This window comes from Pinus tabuliformis, chromosome 1_1 (assembly GCF_031772625.1).
Source record: "Pinus tabuliformis cultivar Carrire ecotype Pingquan chromosome 1_1, CPIR1, whole genome shotgun sequence".
In the NCBI taxonomy this organism is placed as follows: Eukaryota; Viridiplantae; Streptophyta; class Pinopsida; order Pinales; family Pinaceae; genus Pinus; species Pinus tabuliformis.
In genome coordinates this window covers 563,213,742-563,233,525 of record NC_142297.1, presented here as the reverse complement: position 1 = coordinate 563,233,525, position 19,784 = coordinate 563,213,742, and positions in this window count along the sequence as shown.

Below are 19,784 nucleotides of genomic sequence, written 5' to 3'. Positions count from 1 at the left end.
GCCCACCCCCACCCCCAAGTCTAAATTTAATAAAACAACTCATGGGATCTTGAACCAATTGTTATCTTGCCATATAGCTAGTAACTAATCTCATGCATATGCTTGGATGTCCTAAGGTAGCCTCAACTCGAGAAGGTAGCTACATGAGCTGCCTAAACACCTTAAGTGAATCTTGCCAGAGTTTGACACTAGTAAATCATGTAATCCCAGTGATCACATAAATAAATTCAACTATACAATAAGGTTGATGAACTCAGAACACAAAGATATGGTCTATGGATAATTTTCCCGTGCCTTCGAAAATAAGGCATGTACCTAATAATACATACTACCAACATGCTTCATTACAGGCTCAGGTGACCTTGAGAATGAATTTCTCAACAAAGTCCACGAAGAGAAGACTTCAACTATTATATTGAAAGAACCAACATCCATTAAATGGAGAAGAAAGAAATAATTAAATATCTCAATCAATGCTTCACCACTATCCTTTATAAATTGTTTATTAATGCCCAACCTTCCAAGGGAGTATTGGAAAATTGTTATACATATTCCTTAGAGATATCTATTGCCATGTTTGTCAAAAGATCTAGTAAAGCAACCCTCACAAGTGATTTTGAGGAAGCCAATAAGGTGGAGAAGGAAATAATCACCTTAGTGGGGACTCAAGAGGAGAAGGGAGTAAAACCGTGACTATAGGAAACCAATCTCACAGAGAAAGAACCCGCTAATCTAGAAGATGTACTTAATATGGTTAAAGAGTTTCCTAATGAAGTAGTTAACTCGAAAAATAATTACGGGGAAGGAACATCATACCAGAGACCATTTAGACACTTCCTCATAAGAGTCAAGAACATAAAAAATCCTCTTGAACCTTCAAATTTGAAGGGAGGAAGCGGGGATGGACAATTTATGTACCTACAATGAAGATAACCATTCTAAGAAGACCTACCATCAATGGATTAATGTCATGACTATGGTCATTAACCAACTTCTTCATCAACAACCACTTTTTGATATAACAACTTAAGAAGTGAAGGTTGAGAAGAATGCCAAGGAAGAGGACATACCTAGAGAAGAGACTATATTACTTTAGTATTGGGCATTAGATTTTAATAACAATGCAATAGGGGGATTCTTGGTAGGATAACCACAACACACCCAAGCTACCCCAAAGAATTATAGTTTAAGAAGTAAGGGGCATATATCTACTTTTACTCTTCCTCCTAGATCTACCTTATCATTCAAGAAAACCACACCTACCACTTAGACTCAAGGTAACACTTTTGTTGGACAAAACATTGCCATTGATGTCAATTGATGAATGAAGTCAAAAGCATAGTCATTGATGTCAAGTAGTGTCAAGGTTAGGGGGAGTTGGATGGCAGTTGAGGTTTTTGTTTGAGAACCATCACAATAGCAAGATAAGTTAAGAATCCTCAGAAACATTATGATTATGACTGGTGGATGTATGACTCAATGGACGGTATTTGAAGGAATTTTTTGTATAAAAGATTAAGTTGGGTGCCCTACAAAGCGGATAGTTGGATAACCCTCTGAGAGACCTTTCCAACCATATATGGCATCTGAAAATGTCCCTTGGAATGAAAAGTTATAGATGTTTGAAGTTTGGTAGGGTTATATTCATTCAAGGTTACATGGGCTGACAAAAGATGTGAGATGGGATTTTTTATCGTTACTATTGAAAAAATTATTGTTCATGCCATGGTAAGTCATCATTCATGGAGGTTCAACAATTGTTTATGTTGCGACACAGGAGACAGATCTAAGGGACAGAGAAATATCCATTAGATGACGTGAACACTTGTCATCTCTCATAGTAAGGGTTTTATTTTGTGTTATGTTGCGTTATGGCGCGATGGGTGTAGCGAAAGGCGGTCCGCGAGACGTATCTGACAAGTGATAGAATCTAGTTAACACGGAAGCCCTCCAGCTTAGGAGAATGGAATTTAACATTAAAATCATGCCCCAAAGAAATTTTATTTAACAAGGTAATTGGTCACAAAATACAGATTTTCTTGGTTCCCTTGTACAAGATGATTTGGAAAGAAACAAGACATGTGGCACTCTTCTATTGGCTGATGGTGTTGAGGTGGTCAGATGTTTCATCTAGTTAGAAATTACGTGGTAGTCTAAATAGGTGACATGTGGTAGTATGATGACACTACATGATATGTCATTGCACCGCCATGATTTGATAAAAAGGTTCATGGAGTTTCAATGTTGAAGCATGGCACAAATAATGAAAGCTGAGAGATGGGAAACTCTCTGGTTGTTGATGGAGAATTTTGTGTCACACTGCAGAATTTTGGATTGTTATAATGTGAACAAACTGTTGAATGGTGTGACACGGTAAGGCCATGGTTTTAGCCCAAGATCACACACAACCAAGATGCTAAGACTTAAGGGCATGAGAGCTTGGCATGGGCAACAATGTTGTTGATCCAATTATGGGGGTGGAAGGTTTCGATGGATCCAATTAAGCGATGGGATATCCATGAGACTCTTCAAGGGAGCTATTGGAGGACCTCTCAGCGTATAAAGTATTTTGGGCCAAACAACGAGCTATAAAGGCTTGGTGCCAAAGCAATAGGTAATGAAGATTTGGCAGAATGTGCCAAAGTTAGAGGCACAAACAATGTTTATCATCCTGCAGTCAAGCATGGAAGGTAGAGTTATAGAAGTCTCATCCAGAAGGAGTTTTAACATGGTTTAGCGAAAAAGGGGCTAACATTGGGGGAATAGTCAAGTTTAATGATCCCTTATCCAAGCACGAAAATACAACACGGTGAAATGGAGATGCAGCGTGCACTAGTACAAGATTTCTATGGAGTAGGTGGTGCTGGTGGCTCTAGTTATGTGTCCTCCTCATCAAGCAGTGTTATTAGTAGGGCACTGCTCCTGCCATGCACAATTGAATGGAGATACTCCTTGAGTTGTGTAGGCAATAATGGAGTTTTGTTCTAAATAGGGTGAGCTATACCAAATTATTTCTTCGAGCTCTGTGAGTATACTATAGATCCATCTCGAGTCATGGGAAATTCAATATTGTTCCTTCTCAAGGTACATGAAAACTGGTGGAGTTTTCTCTCTGTGTGAAAAAGAAATGTGTAAGTTGTTATAGTTGTGTGGCTGCTTGCTGAATTGAGGGGGTTGGGGCCTTTTGTGAGTGGGTGCTCACAAACAATGATGTAATTTGAGTGGGTGAAATTGACTTACATCATAATACAAACAAGATTTTGTGGGTTATTTTCTCAGAATGGTTTCCACCTTAAAATCACGTCATACAAGTGTTATGTGAATGTTGTTGTTCTTCTTAGTGCTAGTAATCTACAATTGATAGTATGGTTTCTTAAATAAAAAGTAAAAAATAAAATTATTAATTCACCTCCCCTGTAATGATTGATTCCCAACTTCTTCCTCTAAATCAAGGATTCCCCCCAACATTGCCAAAAATAATAGGACCTCAATAGACAATCCAATCATGCAACCCATTAAATATAATGTCATTGAAGATATGAATAATACCAAAGCCAAGGTTTTAATGTATGACATATTCACCCTTGCTCATCAAAGATATTTTCTCTTGAATAGCTCCAAATCTCTTCAAATCTCTTCCCAATCCATAGTTGAAAACCATTTCCAGCTATGAAAGTTAGCACAAACCTATAGAAATAAAACTAAAAATTGAAAATAAGAAAGAGAACAAAACATCACAAAAGGCTACCATTAATGTAGTCATCATAGGCCGCGTTTAAAGTCACATATGCCCCCATTCTTAATGATTTTTGAAATCCACAACTATCATGTACATAACTATTTCACATATTTAGGAACATCATCTAATGTAATGTCACATTACATTTGTCATTCAATAAATGTCATTCCCTCTAAGTGCACGACTACAATTATTCAGTTAGATAGGTCTAACATAAAATTCATGGGTGAACTTAAGGATGCCATGATAAGATTGGGTTTAGAGCATTGGGTCTACAAAATTATTAACATTATTATTATGGACACACCTTAAGATTATAATTTACTACTAGTTAATAATTGGTTGCATAAATTGCAATGTTGCTTCACCATTAACTAGTCTCAATTGTGGTCCTCATACCATTAATGTAGTCAACATAGGTTGCATTCAAAGTCACAGATGTCGCCATTCTTAATGATTTTTGAAATCCACAACTATATTGTGCATAACTATCTCACGGATTTATGACATCAACCAATGTAATGTCGCAATACATTTCTCATTGAATAAATGTCATTCCCAACAAGTGCATAACTAAAATTATTCAGTTAGACATGTCTGACATAAAATTCATGGGTGAAATTAAGGATGTCATGACAAGATTGGCTTTAGACCCTTGGGTCTACCAAATTATTGACATTATTGTTTTTGACATTCCTTAAGTTTATAGTTTACTACTAATTAACAATTGGTTGCATAAATTGCAAGGTTGCTTCATCATTAACTAGTCTCAATTATCGTCCTCATACATGGGGATAATGAATCAAATTAGGGTGGATGGAGAAGCCCACTTGAAACATATTGTTGTTGAGCTCAAAGGTATAACTGAACCTATCAAATTCTATCATTAGTTTTGGGAAATATTTTTTGGAAACTTACAATCTGTGTTATGTAGCTCAACAATGATTCCTTGTATCATGCATATAGTTCAGATTCTTTTATTGGACTCAAATTAACATTAACAATTATACAACAATAGAATTAGCTTGTACTAGTTAAACTAGTATGGATTTAAATGCTAGCATTTGGATTCTTTTATGGCTCTAGCTCATAATAAGTGGTGGTAGGTTGTATTCTAATTTACCAACATAATTGAAAAACACTGATTTCCTATCGATTAGAATTTGATTGCACTAATATCATGACTAAGTAGAAGGAATTGATTCAAGAATTGGGGGAAAACAATGACCTAAAGGTAAAATGCTTAATTTTTTTGGTGACCAAGAAATCATCATCAGATAGGTTAAAAAGTACATACATTGTTTATCCCCTCACTTAAATCATTATCATTGGGATATTTGGAAGTTAGTTGACAATTTTGATGCATTTAATATCACTTCAATTCCTTACTCAAAAAATGTTTTTGTTGGTACTTTAGCTAATGAAACTTCGATATTTTCCCCTTTGAACAATGGCTTCTTTGTTGACCTAATTTTCAAGCCCCGAGGACTAGAAAATATCACTAATTGGAGGGAATTTAATGATGATGAATACATAGTTGAGTTCCTCAATAGTGTGAACACCTTCAAGTACATTGTCATAGGCAATGAGGAGCATGAATGGGCCATATATAATTATAGATACAACTTGATGAATTTCAAAGGTAACCTAGTATCAATATGGGTTTTATCTATAAATATGGGTTTGATAAAAAACTAACAAAAAGTAAATAGTTCTTCCACGAGCCATGAATTAGTCAACCTAGGTGACTAAGAATATCCCAAATATGTCAATCTGGGATCTTGTTGCTTAGAAGCAAAGATGAATGCCTTCATCCAATTTTTCACAAAATATGGATGTCTTCCCTAAGACATGTGATGATATAAAGATGTACGACATGAAAATCATACTACATGTCATTCCTCTAAAGGAAGATACAAGGCCTTCTTAGTAGAGGCTTTGTAAGGTCCATCCAACTTTAGAACCACTAATATGGAAGGGGCTAATGAAACGTTTGAATGCTAAGGTCATATTTAAAGTTCTCCATTCATTATGGGTGGAAAATCTAGTACCTTTAAAGAAGAATTAGAGAGATCAAACTCTATGTGGACTTATGTAATCTAAATTAGGTGTTTAAGAAGGATAGCTATTGTATTCCTTCAATGGAACAAATTCCATAGCTCATTTTTGGTTCTAAGATGTTGTCATTATTAGAAAAGTTCAAATTTTAGTAATCGACTCTGCTTGTTTAAAAACCACCTTCCACACAATGTGGGGAATGTATAAGTATCATAGAATGCTTTTCGAACTTGGACACTAGCTATTAGGGACTCAAACCATAATAGATACATTGTTTACAAAAGGTTAATAAATACAATTGTGATGTTATAATGTGACATGGATTTAGCATTCAAAGGATTGATCAATCAAAGTATCATGGACTACCTCGATGATGTCATAGCATATTCAAAGAAGAGGCCTTCATCATCTCAACTATATTTTTGAAAGTTGTTGAAAATATAATATATCTCTTAATCCAAAGGAAAACACCTTGGTTCTTCAAAAGGTAAATTTCTTGAGCATGCCATCTCCAAATATGAGATTTTTGTAGATATAAAATGAACCAAAGGCATAATGAATATTCCATTCCCAACAACAATAAATCTATGCAATATTTCTTCAAAAGGACAAATTTTGTACAAATATTCATAACTCATTTCATTAAATTTATCAAACTTCTTCAATAGATGACTAAAAAAGACTCACATATCAAATTTACTTATGTTGAAAATGATGCTTATGACAAGGTTGAGACTACCATAGTTGCAACATTGGTGGTACATAGCCCAAACTTCAATCAAGACTTTTCCCTATACACAATTACATCTTATCATTCCCTTGCATCAATGTTCACGCAAGGATGAGTAAGCAAATGAGTTCCGAATTTCATTTATGGGCATTGGCCTATAAGGGGTTGAATTAAATTTCCCAATTATCAATACATAAGACTTCTTCTTTTACAAAGAAGTCAAGCAATTCAAATCCTATATTCTGAAGAACCACACTAAGGTCATAGTGCCCCAGTCAACCACGAGGTCACTGATTTTGTAGCAATAACTTAGTGAGCACAGAGGAAACTAGATGACAATCATCCAAGTGTAAAATTCAAAGTTAAAACCTACAACCATAGTCAAAGGTCAATGCATATTAAAGTTAGAAATCAAAGCACTATAGCCATCTAATTCATTAGAAGATGGTTGGAAGAATGAACTGTCACTCTATACAAAAGAGGTATATGTGTTCCTACTTAGACATATTCCTAGTATTTGACCCAAATAAATATCTACAATGTGGAACTTTCCCAAGTCATTTGAATTCTAGTCAAAATAAAGAATTGAGGCTCTAATAAACTCAATACTAGCTGATCAAAGGTGCCATGTTCAAGAAAAACGTATTCTCATATGTATGGAGAAATAATATGCTAACAAAGTCCTTATACAACCACATGATGTACATGTTAGATGACATTTTGCTATTGAGATGACAACTGACAAAATCCTTAAAAAAAAGATATCATTGGCTAACAATGTTCAAATATGCAGACATGTATATTTGAAAATGCAAAACATGATAGAAATGATGGTAGGGAGGAGAAACCATTCATCTCGCCACAACCTATCATTGTCTATGAAATTTTCAAGTAGTGTGGTATGGATGTCAATGGTAAGATCAATCAAGATTCTTCTAGGAAACATAAATAAATATTGGCTGTAACAAACTACTTTACACATTAGACTCTAGTTGTACCCCTGATTAAGGTAAATTAAGAGTTGATATTTCAATTTCCAGAACATCATATGATCACCAAGTTTGGCATGCTAACTACTATTGTTTTTTATAATGCCACTTATTTTTCTTCTTTGATGTTAATTTAGTTTGCTTTGGATAAGGGGATCACCTTACGATACTCGATTAAATATTATCCATAGGGAAATGGTGTAGCTAAATCAACCAACATAAATCTAATCTACATCCTGAAATGATTGTAGTTGATTACTAGAGAAATTAGTACAATGCCTTACCAAAAGCTCCATGGGTTGATAGAGTGACTCCTAAAGCCTCTTTAGGGATATCGCCCTATTATTGGTCTATTGGAAAGAAGCCATCCTCCCTCCAAACACATTCTTTTCATCTCTCTAAATATCTCAGACTTCATGTGGGGAGAATTACCCGATCATTCGAAAAACAATTTATACATTTCTCAAACTAAAAGAAGAAAGAGATAAAGCAAAGAAGAAATTTGTTTTGCATCAAAATATGGTTAAAAGGTGGTTATAAGAAGTGTGTAGGAAAAAATGACTTGTACATCGTCGAACTCGTTTTAAAGTGGGACAAGTCATATGAATAGAAAGGTAAACACACTAAATTCCAATAATAATGGCTTGGGCCTTGTGTAGTGGTTGAAAAAATTATCCTTGACATGTATATATTGTAAAGCATAAAAGGATAAACATACCTCCATTCCACCGATGGACCAATTCTAAAGAGATAGTTTAGTTAGTTGTCTCTTAGGCAATTAGTTTGTAAATAAGTAGATCTTGTTGGGATCCTCCTTATGGGTGTAATGGGGGGTCAAAGGGCCCATGGTAAAGTACTCCCCGTGGAAGCCATTCAATTAAGGTTGACTCGGTCAAATAACTAGTTAAGAAGTTGTTATGGTTAGGGTTCTCTTGATATATATAAATAAAGATGGCATTCCTTGTGAAAATCATGGAAGAGTATTGCATGTGGAGCTTAGTTCATTAGGAGGTTTCCACCTTGAAGAAGCAATTGCGTAGGGGTGGATTTCTTCCATAAAATTATCAATTGCAAGGTGTTTCCCTACCTTAAGAGTATAATTGAGAAATATATGCCCTGCATTATTTAGAGGATGTTTGGAATGATTGGTACATAGATAGTTGTCATTTATGGGATGAAAACTTCTTTCATATTTTAGTTGATGACTCCACTCCACCTTGTGTAGAAAGTATCGTTGAGTGAAGTCGGGAGCTGCTTGTGACTACTAGTTTTCTACTTTCCCATTCTCTAGTAGTAGTGTGTTATGTGGATGTTTTTTTGGATAAGGATGGACCTATATATTTGGATCCGCATAACTAGGGGGGGAAATTAGAGCACCATTTTTAACTAACTATTGATTTCATGTATATTCTAGGGAAAGTCAACATGAGCACTTGGACATGAGATTTGGGTTTAAGTTGGAGATTATTAGACTACTTCAACAGGGTGGCTAACACTTGTACATGGGACCTTATTTCTATAGCTTACTTCAAAAATTCAATCAACACTCGTTACTTGGACCCTAGTTTATGGTTGTACCTCCTCACAACAAATGTTGAGAGCAATGCTTTTAGAAAGGGGTTATAATGTTAGGATCCTCCCTAAGGGTGTAAAAGGGGGATGAAGGGCCCATAGTAGAGTAACAATAGTGGAGGCCATTCAATTTAAGGTGGATTAGGTCCACTTTTCTTATTATTATTAAATATGGCCCATTTTGGTAGTTAGTGTTAAACAAATGTAAATTTTCCTCATTAAAGAAGGTCCACTAGGTAGTTAGGATGTTGTTATGATTAGGGTTTTCTAGTCAATTATAAATAAGGATGAAATAATCCTTGTGAAAGGTGTCAAAGAGTATTGTATTTAGAGTTTGGCTCATTAATAGGTCACCCCCTCGAAAAGGCAATCAAACAAGAGTGTATTCCTTCCATAAAAGGATCGATTGTAAGGTGTTCCCCTACCTCATTGGCATTTTATTACAACAAAATAAAGAAGATTCTCTATATTATTATTGGATATATTGTGTGTTAATTTATATTCAAATTGAAGTTGTTGATATCTTCCTTTGGTTTGTCTTTTCAATTTTGCAGTTGAATTTTTCTTGCTTTATTTGTTTGATTTGAATCACACATTGTTTTCTTTGATTTAGTCATTGCCATGAAAGGGTATGAGCATTGTGGGCTTTAAAAATGAATGGATATAAGTAATTCATGCCTAGATATGAGTAGAGTATTGGTTATCTTCATGGCTCCATCCACACACTTTATAATGACTAATGTTTCAATTAAAAATTGATGTAGTTCCCAAGTATTTTTTTTTTTAACGAGAACGAGTATATTCATTATTTTAAGTTTGTGCCTAGTCACAAAAAATACCCAGGAAATGAGTTACATTTTTGTTCTTTCTCCCTCATGTCCCTTTATTTTACCTTTATGACAAGAAATTCTAAGATACTTTTGGAGTGCTCAAAATTCATTACATTTCTAAATGAATACAATCTACAAAAACTTCCTAACCAGAGGGAAAATTTACAATAACCCATGAATTACTTGATTTGTGGCTTAACCTTGTCTAGTACCTTGTTGAGGTCAGGGCATTGCTACATGTTGTTCCAACTCCAAGAATTGGATACAATGGTGTTGTTACTCATAATTTGAAGTTGTTCCCGCAGCCCAACAATTTGTCTTCGAAAGACATTTATTTCATCTTCTTGTCTAGAAAATTTTACTTTCAAAACTTGTATATCTTCTATCACATTGACATGCAACTCCATCTATTCTCATAGTCATTGATTCATTGTCATCAAATCCCTTTGTAGCTCATCCATTTGATTTAACACTTGATTTACCCTTCTTTTGCATGCACATCTTGTATGTCCTACACTGTTGCTAAAATCCAACTCTTTTTCTTTTCCAATTCGCATTTTGGTCATAATGATTTTGCTACTTCCTAGGTTTTCCAACCAAATCCCCGCTTCCAATATCTAAGCAGGTCATAACATACCTTCAAATTTCTTTCCTTACTGGTATTAAACTATTATTTTAGCATCCTCCTCATATTTTCCACGTGGTGGAGATTCGATTTTTGTCTCCTTTAGAGACAGAGCACAAATTCTAGCTAGAGGTGTCCAACCATAGGCCCTTTGAAATCCAATCCGAATGCAAGCTAAGGAGTTTTTCATAGGAAGACATCAATTTATCCTCACTACAACGAGGGATGACTAGATTATGGCCTCACCACATATAGGCCTCTTAATTATATGGAGCTCCTCACTGGGCCAAAGATGAATTATCCATGCATGGAGATTTGATGCACCAAGTTGTCCGAATGATACATCCCAAAATTCCTACCAATTCCTACAGCTCACTTATCGACAATAAATCCTGGGCTAGTAGTTCTGTGTGGAAGTCTCCAAAGGTAAGAGATATTGTAGTGACTTGACATCACCCCTTCTCGTCATGATTCCATATCCTTCTGGAATAAATACAACATTACCATTCATAACTAATTCCCTTATGTAAGCTGCCATATTTTTGACAAACTGGCCCGCAATGCCCCTGTACTGTGTCTTGCATTTGGTTTCCAGCTCGTGCAGAGATTGTGTGCCTTTGGTGTTCGCATGTTGATATATTATTGGGGATGCCTCAACATCCGTCGATCCATGCTCACATTATTTATTGAAATGCCTTCCTTTATTCCCAAGACTTGTTCTTTGAGCAAGTGGTTTGTCACCAAATAAGTATAGATTCAATATAAATATTTTTCTATATAAGAACATTATCCTCCCTTGTTTTTTTTAAGGTAGGACAAAGTCCCCACCCCAATTCTCCATTAACTTCCAATTACCCTGGATGTAGGTGGTAGGCATGGTTGGCACGGTTATTAACTTCTGCATTGTGTGTATGAGAATATGGAAGTACTATTTGTTTGGAACATTGTCACAAGCTTTCTTATTATTTGCAAAAGGATATCCAAATGACTATCCCTAGGTGAGGTTTGATTATATAAGTGTTGTATAGTGAGAAGAAATTCTTCCAGGATCTTGATGTTAGGAACTTGTGGCATGGTTGTTGATATTAAGCCTTGCAATAAGTTGTACAATTTGGCTTGGTTGTTTGTCATTTTACCTAATCTCCATGCATACTTATTGACTTGAATTTATTCATTGATATATAGTACCCCTTTCACTCCTGCCAACCCTAATGTAGTTCCCAAGTTTTTACACATGAGAAATATATTCATTTTTTATGTAATCACATCTAATAGGCGATGCAGGAGCATCATGAGTACGGTTGTAGAAAAGCTAGAGAAAACCCAAAATGATGATTGGTGATGATGATGCATGGGTAATAAAAGTTCCAGGTATGTAGACTTGTGATGAAAGAAAGGTTGATGAACCATGAACTAGAAAGAATTTCCCAAAGAATCGACAGATACAATGATTGGTGACCCATGTATTCTTCTGAACAATAATTATTTTATATGGGCTTCGATAATGTTTATGATTCGTAGGTGCAAGAAGAAGATCAAACATAAAAGAATGTATAAGATTAAAGATAGAGGTAAAAGAAAAAATATGAAAAAGGGGCCATGAAGGATAAATTCCTAAGTTTATAATGATTAATGAATAAATAATTCAATGATATGTAGACTAATTCTAGAAGTTTACGGGAGATGAGGAAGAATGAGTGAAAATTGGGAAGGAGATTTATTGAGAGATTCATGGAAGGATTTGAGGAAATATTATGGAGAGATCACATGAGACAATTTTGGAGATAGTTGAGGTGATTGTTATGGTCACCTATATTTATATAAGGGACCATTTGTACAATAGTTATAACGCTAAAAAAACTGATGAATTAATAGAATTTTCCCCTTCGGGGGAATTGTGTGAAATGGTCATAGTGTCCCTTACTTTCCTTGAGTTTGAAATTGGTTCGATAAGTTTTTATTTTATCTTATTTTATTTTAATGTTGTTGTGACACCTTGATTTTCATCAAAAGGTGATCTGTAAAATACCACGAATATTCCACTAGACAATTCATCACCACAGATCTACTAAGGATATAATGAAAATAAAAAATCTACATTATAAGGGTAAATTTTTCCTTAGATTTATGGGTTTGTTAATTAATGTACTATGATTATGTGTGAAATATATGCAAAAAACATATAAGAAACATAAAACAATCACCCACAACCATAATAACACAATATATGACCTGGGAAACGCTTACAGGAGAAAACCCAACTGGAAGGTGAGGTTTCTTTGCTCTCTCTTTCTCTAAATGGAAAATGATGCAAGTACAAAGAAGTGAGACTTATGTCCCGTGTGTTACTACAGTACACAAACTCTCTTTGTTTTTTTTTCTCTCTCTCTATCCACTCTTAACTATGCTCATTTATGGAACAAAATGTACTCGAATAGAATGGAACTAGTTTTCCTCCTAGTGGCTTAGTTATACCACAGCTTTATTTCTAACTAGGGATTAACTTTAACCCATTAAACCCTCAATATGAATTAATACTTGACCCTTCTAGATTCTTATTCGTAGTGCCAACGTGGCTAACCTTTTTTCCATGAATAATGACCTTACAAGATAATTTCTCCAAATTTTCCACTCTAAAAGGATCAATATGAATTACAAATAGTATATTGATCCATTTTGGAAATTCGTCCCTTTTTTGGGAGGCTTTTTGTACCCAAATTATTTAGTTGAACGAGGAGATGATTTTTTCCCTCTACCTTCTTGCTGGAGTACCATTTATCCTTGCTTGGAAGTTGTATTTTCAACCCAATATGCCAAAGGTTAGTTTTCCCCTATCTTATAGTTCTGGACCTCTTCTACAAAACTGTATCATTTTTAAACTTTGGTTTAGCATATTGTGCTAAATACTTTATGAAAGGTAGTACCTACTAATCTTCTCGATCTGAAATGGAAGGCTCATAGAGTTTCATATTTTTCACATTCACTACTGAGTAAATATGCATATATGGGGGTAGACCAATTCTAGTGACATTACCTACCACCTTCTCTAGTATCTTAAAGGTACCAAAATCACAGAGCCTTGATTTTATTACTAGGAACCTGTAGCCTCTCATTGTTCAATTACAACCATACTTTGTCTCCCAACTTGAATGACTTCTTTGTTATGTGCTAATCATGCATGGCCTTGTATTTTTCTTGTGACTTTTGCATTGTCTCTTGAACCTATATAAGGATTTGCATGATCATTTCAACAAAACCTCCCCCACCCTTAAGGAATCCCCTATAAGATCCTCCCTGACTTCTCCTTGATGTCGATATGCAATATCCAAAGGTGAAGGTGGCAAATATCCAATACAAGTTTCAAATGGGGAGTTACCAGTAGAAGTGTGGACTGCCCTATTATAAGGGTGCTATATATACAATAAATTTTGATCCCAATTCTTCATATGCTTTTGATTGTAACCCCTCAAAATTTGTACCAAAGTCTCGTCAACTACTTCCGTTTTCCCATTTTTTTATGGATGGAATGTTGTCGACCTCTTCAAATTCGTGTCCATATTTTCCAACAATGTAGTCCAAATGCATTAATAAATCTCATGTCATTGTCTAAAAAGATTCTCCTTGGTATCCCAAAGTGCACCTGGAATTTTCCAAAGAAAAAATTCGCCACTTCCTTTATATTGATGGTATTTTTACAAGACATTAGAACACAAATATTGCCAAACCTATCAACTACCACAAACATTTAGTCATGTCTCTTCCTGGTTGTTAGTAAAGCTCCCTCAAAATCCATGGAAAGGCTTTCCCAAGGATGAGTGGGAATGGGAAAGTGAGGGTACATAACTAACTTCTTGTTACTATGCTTGTTGGTATAACAAATCATGCATCCCCTTATGAACCTAACTACCTATTATTTCATCTTAGGCCATTATGAATAACTTTGGAAGTTGGCCACTGTCTTCCCTACACAAAAATTCCTTATAATCTTAAAGATGTGAGCCTCTCTAATTAATTGTAGTTACCCACCTTTAGGAACGCCTAACTTATCTGAAATATGAGTAACCCATTCTAGAAATTATAATAAATTGTGTTGTCAGCATCATGCACATGACTATGACTCTACAATTGCTAAAACACCTCCTTGAAGTCCTCATGCCATATGGATGCCTCTCTTTATACATCATGGGTAAAAGGTTCCAAGTGCCTAAAAGTTCCCAATGTTGTGATATTTGATGTGGGTGGCCTTGAAATCATGTTGGCCAACTTGTTTCTATTGCCTTCCTTATATTTGATCACTAAATGAAACTGCTGTTAAAACCCCATCCACTTGTAATGTTTGGTCTATAGTAGTTTACTCTAGGCCTACATGTACTGCGGTGGCTGGTGATATGTGTGGATACTATCCCCTTTCCCATTAGATAATGTTTCCACTTCTTCACAACTTTCACTAGGGCATAGAACTCCTTCTCATAGGTAGGGTAGTTAAGAACCACCCCATAAAATACTTCTAAATAGTAGAATATAGACCTTCCTCCTCGTATCAAGACCCCTCCCATAGCATACCCACTTTCATTTGTCTCCACTTCGAAGGGTTGTTGCAAGTTTGGCAATGCTAAAAATAGTGCTTGACTAATCCTCTTCTTTAAATCCTCAAAGGCCCTTTGTTGACCCTTTCCACACTATAAAATTTGAACACTTGTTATTGTGGCATGGAGTGGTGTTGCTACTACTGAAGATGAGGCTATAAATTTCCTCAGGTATTATGCTACCCTAATGAAACTCATGGCCTCAAAAACATTAGTAGGAATCAACCATTTCATGACGGCCTCCATCTTGGTAGTATCTACCTTCAACTCTCCTCTACTTATCACATACCCCAAATACACCTAATATTGCTATCCAAATCACACTTCCTGATATTTTCCAGTAATTGGTGCTTCTTCGACGCCTCTAACACTTGCATCAAATGTGAGATTTGCTTCTCCAAGGTAGCATTGTGTATCGATATATCATCCAAATTAAAAATAACAAATGAATCTATAAAAGGGTGCAATATATCATTCATTATCCTCATAAACATAGTTGGTACATTGCATAGGCCAAACAACATGATTAACCACCCATATAAACCTTGTATGGTTTGGAAGGTGGTTTTCTAGGTATCTTCTTCTCTAACCAAAACCTGGTGATATCACGACTTTAAATCTAGCTTGGTGAAGTATTTGGCTTGATGCAACTGATGCAACAAATCATTTATCCTAGGAAGGGGGTACCTATTCTTGAGTGTAATTTTGTTTAATTCCATGTAATCAATTCACATTTTCTAAGTTCCATACTTCTTAGGCATAGTTATAATGAGTGACCCACATGGTGAGGTACTTAATTGAATAACACCATCTTCTAGTAGTTGCTGCAATTACTTCCTCTCCCCATTTCCCTTTATAACAAATTTCCTTTATGACCCAATGTTTTGCAACAAAGAGTTCGATAAAAAATGGTTCTCGTTCTCAATTTCCCTCTTGGGTGGTAGCCCTTTAGGATCCTAGAACACACCCTTGTACAACTATAATGACTTTTCTAGTTGTTGTCTCTATTCCTTAATACACCCCTCTAGGAATGAATTATCTCTCATGGACTCTTCGATAAACTAATTTTCTAGTAAATAACAAAACATATTACTTGCTAGAATTGACCAACATTTTGGCTTGGTTAACACTTACCAATGAGATCTCCAACTTGACCTTGTGCACATTGATACTGAAGGATTTTCCATCCTTGATGAAATGGTACTAATTATCTCTCGACATGAAGATCACATCTTGCATGTATGTATAAGGACTTGCAAACATAACACCACATACATCTAGTGGAACTACATCCAATTCTACTTCATCAATAAATTCAACACTAATAACAAATTTTATTCTACACTGTTTTTATACCTTAATATCTACCTCCTTCTTAACCCATCCTAATGGATATGGGTTGGGATGGTCATAATTATCCAGTCCCAGTTTTTTGACCATATTTTTTGCTATGATATTCACCTATGATCCTAAGTCGAATAAAGCATCAATGTTCATCTTCTTGACCTGTATATTTATAAGGAAGAGTAGTTTGGTCATTTCCTTCTCTTCTCATTGTTGAAGGCTACTTATATTCACCCCCTTCTGCACTGATGGAAAAACAATCTTCTCATACACATTTGAGTTTCTTTTAACTTGATTACTCAATTATGTGGCCATGATAATTTTCTTCTTACCACCTTCCTTTTAGTTCTTCAAGTTGAGCTCTGGGAGAAACTTCCAACACTTCTCCTCTATATGACCATCAATGTTACAATGGTTGTAGTGGTTGTTGGGATATTTGCACTAGTGTGTTTTGGCTTCTCTATTACTATCTTCCCCCTTTCCACTTCTTCTTCCTCTCCTTGGAATCTTCTTGGTCCTCCTTCTGCTTTAATACACTTAATTTCCCTTTCTTCTAGCCTATCTTCTATATGTACTATGTCTATACACAAGCCTTATGGGTTTGAAACACATCACTTCCTTTCATAGAAGGTTTTTTAGACCCCCAGATACTTGACAATTACGTTTGGGTTCTTTTAAGAGATACCCAACATTATGACCATCTTTTTAAATTCTGTGTTGTACTCACGTACACTCTTCCCTTATCTTTGCCTAAAGTAATGATACCGTATCCACTAATCCTCTAAATAGCTGATGGGGTAAAACTATGAATTTATGAGATCTTTGAAATCCTTCCACTCAGTCACTTGAGGATCTCCATCAAACCTCAGGGTTTCCATGTGGATTTCCCACTAGGTCAAGGAATGTCCTTGTAATTTCAATTGACTACACACAATTTTATTTTCTTCCTTTATGTGGTCAACTTTAAAATAAAATATATTTAGTGTCAATCTCACCCATATATGGCTTAATCTCAACCTTCACCTCCATTTTGACTATTGATTATGAATCATTCATAACACTCGAAATGGTTTGTTCTTGTTTGAGTTCTTTCTGAGGTTCCTCTATGATTCTTCTTGATCCTCTAATTCCCCTTTGATCTAACCTCTAAGTTGGAAACTCCATCTTCATTGATTCCCAACTTATTCTCTAGAACCACGATAAGGAGATTCATGTTATTGCTAATATCTGCGACATATTCTTCCATCCTTGAGAACCTCTCCTTTGATGGATCTTGAGGGATATTAATAGATTCGTCAGCCATGGCTAGGGTTTTACAACTTTCTACAAAAACTAATTTAGAGCCCCTACAACTTCCCACAAAATAACCAAAGACACCCTCTCTGATACCAATATGATCTGTAAATGAATATTCCATTGGATAGTTCGTCACAAAAATCTACGAAGTATATAATGAAAACCCATAATCTAAACTACGAGGGTTAAGTTTTCCTTAGATTTACAGATTTGTTAATTTATGTGTTATGTTTATGCATGGAATATATGAAATACAAAAAATAGAGAACTTACACAAATACAATCGCTCACAACCATAATAACACTACATATGACCTAGAAAATCATTACAGGAGGAAACCCAACTTGAAGGTGAGGTTGCTCTACTCACTTTTTCTCTAAATGGAAATGGATGCAAGTATAAAGAAGTGATACTTGTGGCACATGGCTACTATAGTACTCAAACCCTCTTTGTTTCTCTCTCTACATTCACTCTTAGCTACTCTATTCATCCATGGAATAAAATGCACTCGAATAGAATGGAACATCTTTTCCTCCTAGTGGCCTAGTTATAAGATAGCTTGATATATAACTAGGGGTTAATTTTCATTGATTTGACCCTCAATATAAGTTACAACATGACCCTTCATAGTTCCAATGTGGCTATCACCTTTTCCATGAGTAACAAGGGCTAACATGGCATCCTGTCAAATTATGGTGATCAATTTCGATAGGTCGACTTTAAGGAGGCCTAACTTTCTCATACGAGCTCCAATTAAGGTGATTCTTGTTGTTATACCCAATAATAGACTAAGAAGGGGGGGGGGGTGAATTAGTGTGTCAACTATTTTACCAATTTACAACTTTTCATCAATTAGGAATGTAGCAACCAATCATAACCATTTACAGTATATCAATAGACATAATAATTAATCAAGAAGCTATCATATCAACAGTAAATCAAGAGGTCATATCATCACAAAGAGACAAAATATTTTAGGTGGAAATCCATATTGGATAAAAACACCAATATTCATCTTATTTATCTTCAATTCATTTACATATATTCGTAAGCTATGACTAGTTGAAGGCAACTACCACCAAGCTATGCAAGCTGCCACTTGCAATAAGCTACAACCTGATTGAGGCACAAACCTTAAAAAATGCAAGCAACTTTTCATTGTAGGCTACAACTTTATTGAAGCTCCAACCTCAATGATGAGAGAGATCCAAACCACTCTGGGCTCAACTTGATTAAAGCTTAAACCTCAAGAATGCACAGGCTCCAACCTCGATAATGAGTAGTCTCCAACCTGCTCTAGGATCTAACTTGATTGGGACTTCAACCTCAGTGGAGTCACCCAAATCCTTCAAATTCCTTGTGGACCTCTATTTCATCTCATTTGCAAACATGATCCACTATCATCATATATCATTGAATATTCTATCAAAAGGACTTTCACAAACTCCAATAATGTCAAATCTCTTCCACTGCAAAAACTGCAACCATTACATTTCCATACATAACTTGTAATCATTTCATTGTCACACAAACTGCAACAATTGTCTTTCCATATAACCTACAACCACTACACTTCCACACAACTTGCAACCATTATACTACCACAAAAGTCATCATTGTTTCTAACTATCATATTGTTGACCATACTCTGCTTCAACCAGTTCTTCAATTTGGTCATTCAAACCCCTTGTTGAAACTTGTTTAGATTATATATCCAAGATAACTGCAACATGCTCATAGAATCTCAAAATGAACACAAGAGATTATGGCCATCAAATAAGAGTTAGAAGTGCATCATAACCCTATGGTTACATTAATTTTTTAGCTTTGATCATCCAACTTCTTCCAGATCTCAATTTGGACAAATAATACTCCTAAAAACTTATAAAAACCATAATAAACTATATAATAAATTAACTACTCTACTTAATTCCCCTTTCAGGGTGGACTATACAAATTAGGACTTCTTCAACATTGGTTCCCCAAATAATCCCACTGGTAGTCACTTAATAAT